A 5,243-nucleotide genomic window follows, 5' to 3' on the forward strand; every position below is an offset into this window, starting at 1 on the left:
AGTTAATCTTGTGGAGTCCAATCCAAGGGAGTGGTGGATTGATACGGGAGCTACCCGTCATGTTTGCTCAAATAGAGAATGGTTCAGAAACTTCAAGGTTGTGGATAATGGTGACAAGCTGTTCATGGGAAACTCGGCCACTTCTGATATCCAAGGTGTTGGAAAGATTGTGTTGAAGATGACGTCGGGAAGAGAGCTGACGTTGAATGATGTGTTGTATGTACCCGAAATTCGTAAGAATCTTGTGTCGGGTTGGTTGTTGAACAAGAATGGTTTTCGCTTGGTGTTTGAGTTAGATAAATTTGTGTTAACCAAAAATGATGTGTATGTGGGTAAGGAGTATGCTAATAGGGGTATGTTCAAACTTTGTGTAATGGCTCTTAAGCCAAGTGACAATGATAATGAAATGAATAACTCTTCTACTTACTTGCTTGACTCTTCAAATATATGGCATGCTAGATTAGGACATGTTAATTTTGATACTCTTCGTCGTTTAATTAAACTCAATCACATACCACACTTTCACATTGACCCAAAATACAAATGCAACACTTGTGTTGAATCGAAATTAACACGACAATCTTTCAAGTCCATTCAAAGGACAACCGAACCACTTGGATTAATTCACACCGATGTGTGTGACATGAAATCAATTCCATCTAAAGGTGGAAATAAGTACTTTATTACTTTTATTGATGATTGCACTAAATTATGCTATGTCTATTTACTTAAAAGTAAAGATGAGGCTATAGAGAAGTTTAAAGTGTATAAAAGTGAAGTTGAGAATCAACTTAATAAGAAAATTAAAGTACTAAGAAGTGACCGTGGAGGTGAATATGTATCACCGTTTGAGGAATTCTGTGCAACTCATGGTATCATACATGAGCTTACTGCACCTTATTCACCACAACAAAATGGTATGGCAGAAAGGAAAAATCGGACCTTAAAGGAAATGATGAATACCATGTTGTTAAGTTTTGGGCTGCCACCCTCAATGTGGGGGGAAGCTATACTTTCAGCTAACTACCTTTTAAATAAGGTCCCACAAAAGAAATCGGATAAAACACCATACGAGTTATGGTAAGGTATAAAACCATCCTACAAATACCTTCGAGTGTGGGGGTACCTTGCAAAGGTCGTGGTACCTGCACCCAAGGTGGTTAAGATAGGACCCAAGACGGTTGATTGCATATTTGTTGGATACGCACAAAACAGTAGTGCGTATCGATTTCTTGTGCATGACTCAAAAATAACAGAAATTCACAAAGGCACAATAATGGAGTCAAGAAATGCATCGTTTTTTGAGAATGTGTTTCCATGTCTTCATAAGGTTGAGACAAATGCTTCAAATTTCATTGAGCAAAATGAATCATCTTATGAAGAAGAAATAGAGGAAGAAGCAGATCCCCGTAGAAGTAAAAGGGCACGAGTAGAGAAGTCATTTGGCGATGATTTCTACACTTACATGGTTGAAAGAGAGCCTCAAACTTTCAAAGAGGCAGTCACCTCCTCTAAAGGACCTCAATGGAAAGAGGCAATTAAAAGCGAAATGGATTCCATCTTGCAAAACCATACATGAGAGCTAGTGGATTTACCTCAAGGTTGCAAACCACTAGGCTATAAATGGATTTTCAAGAAGAAAATGAAAGCGGATGGAACCATTCACAAGTACAAGGCAAGACTAGTAATAAAAGGCTATCGACAGAAAAGTGGCCTTGATTACTTTGATACGTACTCTCCTGTCACACGTATTACATCCATTAGATTGGTACTTGCAATCGCTTCTATAAGAAATCTTGAAGTACGTCAAATGGATGTTAAGACAGCTTTTCTAAATGGGGATTTAGAAGAAGAAATCTACATGGAACAACCAGAAGGGTATGTTGCCCCAGGACAAGAATCAAAGGTTTGCAAACTAGTGAAGTCATTATATGGGTTGAAACAAGCCCCAAAACAATGGCATCAAAAGTTTGACCATGTGATGTTGGAAAATGGATACAAGATTAATGAATGTGACAAGTGTGTTTATGTTAAAAACACAAGTGAGGGTTATGTTATCTTGTGACTTTATGTTGATGATATGCTTATTGTTGGTAGCAACGATAAAATGGTTCAATCAACAAAGAACATGCTAAAGGCAAGATTCGACATGAAATATATGGGTCTCGCAGACGTCATCCTTGGTGTGAAGATCACAAGGACTGAAAATGGACTTACTTTGAATCAAACCCATTATGTGGATAAAATTCTTGAGAAGTTCAACTCTGGTGATACTACTGTAGCTAGGACACCAATTTATACAAGTCATCATCTAAGTAAAAATAGAGGTGAAGGGCTTGCACAAATTCGAATATGCAAGAATCATTGGTAGTTTGATGTAGCTTATGAGTTATACCAGACCCGACTTAGCTTTTGCAATAAGTAGACTAAGTAGATATACCAATAATCCAAGTGCTGAACACTGGAAGAGTATTAAAAGAGTATTACAATACTTAAGGTACACTCGCAATTATGGGTTGCACTATACAAGATATCCTGAGGTCATAGAAGGGTATAGTGATGCCAATTGGATATCCGACATTAAAGATTCCAAGTTAACCAGTGGGTTTTTGTTCACACTTGGAGGTGGAGCTATATCATGGAAATCTTCAAAACAAACAGTTATAGCTAGATCCACCATGGAATCGGAATTTATAGCACTTGATAAATGTGGAGAAGAAGCTGAATGGCTAAGACAATTTCTGGAAGATATACTAGGATGGCCTAAACCAGTTTCTGCAATCTCAATCCATTGCGATGGTCAATCAGCAATTGGACGGGCACAAAGTGCTATGTATAATGGTAAGTCCCGACACATCCGTCGAAGACACAACACCATTCGACAACTACTCTCAACTGGAGTTATCTCAATTGACTACATAAGGTCCAAGGATAACATTGTGGATCTGCTAACCAAAGGGTTAAATAGGGAGTTAGTTGCAAAGTCGTCAAAAGGAATGGGATTAAAACCCATGAACGAATAAGTTATTGCGAAGGAAAACCCAACCTAGTTGACTGGAGATCCCAAGATCTAGGTTCAATGGGACAACCTACTTGCATATAACATATGTGGATCACTGTGGGGGTCAACCCCAACTCATTCCTATAAATAACAGTGATGCAGGTTAAGCTTATAGTAGTTGGTGATAAGTTAGAAATCATCAAGCTTTAGCTTTTAATGATTATGTTATAGTCACCTATGTGAGAGAGAAGTGGGGTCGCTTCAAAGGGAATGGAATGGGCAAGTTCCTAAGAGCTCTTACAAAACCAGGCAAGTGTCCACGACCAAAACGGACACATCAATGAGAACCTAACTAGGTCAGGGAGAATTATGTGAGACATGTATTGATTATTTACACAAATGGCAGAACAGTTCAAGGACATCGAGTCTACTGGTCCGCTAGTAAAATAAATATGTATCTTAAGGGAAGGTTCAAAGGGTGAAACCTACCTATCCTGTGCATGATTCAACTGCTGGATTTTACCTAAAGCAGTCAGCAATTGCGGATGCTGAATCAATTTTCATTCATGTGGGGGATTGTTGGAAAATTAATTTTATTAATGTCCAAAAATGGATTTTCTCCATTTTTTAGCACAAATTTAATACTCTAAATATAATCAAAACATGTTATTGATTATATATTTGTGTTCTCCTCCGTGATATCTACGTTTCGGTATATCACACGTCCAAAACGGATTAAAAATGAATGAGAAATTACTTGTCAAAGTAAGGCAATTGAAGAGAAGATAAAGGAGTTAAGTGGGCTTTTAAAACTCATCCCACATTGGAGGAAGAAGGAAAAGAAAATTGGTTTATAACTACAAAGACTAACTACCTTTGTAAGACTAATTAGAACCAAGGCTCTCTCTTGCGCGCGCACGTAGGGGGGGTGCAAATGCGAGCCAAATTGGCTTCGGGCCACTGAACTTGTGTGCGAGCGCGCGTCTTGCGGACACAAATGCACCACCGGTCGACTAGAAAAGTTCAAGGACCTTTTTTGCATTTTTTTCTTTTTGGTTAACTGCTACAAAAACGAATTAAGGGCTATTAATCATAAATTTCGGTTTTGATTCTTTGATTAATTCTCTTATTTAATTGTGACAGTTATGATTCCGTTTTAATGACATCAGTTACATTGTGTAGTATATATACAATCCCTATGTGACTGGTTAAACACACCGAATGAAACGAAATCAATCTCTTCATCTCTTACGCTTTTGCTTCATCTTTTCTCTCTTGCTGCAACCAAGGTATAATCCGGGCCAAGTGAGGGTTCGGGCAAGCTAGAAGAATTGCTTTCCACTGTTGTATCGTGGGAAACAAACACCTATATAGGGTGAATTTGTTTTAAGGAAAATGTGTTAAACACAGGCCTCAGTCAAGAACTTTATGCTTTTGTTCTTTCGTACAATTTTGGGTTATATTTTCCGAACACTTTTAAACCAAAAATGATGTGGCATGATTAAGTCAATCAACAATAAGCCTAAATTACTTCTAATCAGGATCATAACTAACTTGTATCTTCTGACTTTTATCATCTGATTAATTTTAGGGAATTAATACTAACTTTGAAAATGCATATTGAAACATCCTTATGTCCTCATGCTTTTTTAACGAAGGCTTTCATGTAGAGGTCATACCCTAAATATTTTGATTGGTCAAAAATAGTCGGTTAGTAGAGGAATAGCCTTCTACATATAGGTGCTGTTTGTTTTTTCAAAGAGAAAATTCATGAAGTCTGCGGACCACCTCTGCAATCATCTATAGCGGAAGAGGTGGAACAAACGGCTGCAACCCATAATAAGAAACATGTTTGTTTTTTAACATCTGCAGTAAACTAAAATTTGAATAAACTAATTTTATAAACTGAAAATAGTTTTCAACATCGAAATTTTAATAATTCTAGTCTTAAAACATTGAAAGAATACTAAAAAAACATGTAAAAAAACAAAAATATAAAACTTTTGAAAAAAACTTTAAAAAATATAAAAGAAGCTAACATTTTTATTCTAGAAAAAAACTAACTTTAAAAAACATAAAAAAGAAAATAATAAAAAAAATTAAGAAAGTATTGCGAACGATGTCTACAAAATTCGTAAAAAATTACACACGTTAAAAAAGATGTAACTAAAACTGAAAATATTATTAACAGAAACGGTAAAAAAATAAAAAAAAATCAAAGTTTTTTTTTTTAAATCAAGTT

Source organism: Lactuca virosa, chromosome 4 (genome assembly GCF_052849685.1).
Source record: "Lactuca virosa cultivar CGN04683 chromosome 4, Lactuca_virosa_CGN04683_v6, whole genome shotgun sequence".
NCBI classification, from domain to species: domain Eukaryota; kingdom Viridiplantae; phylum Streptophyta; class Magnoliopsida; order Asterales; family Asteraceae; genus Lactuca; species Lactuca virosa.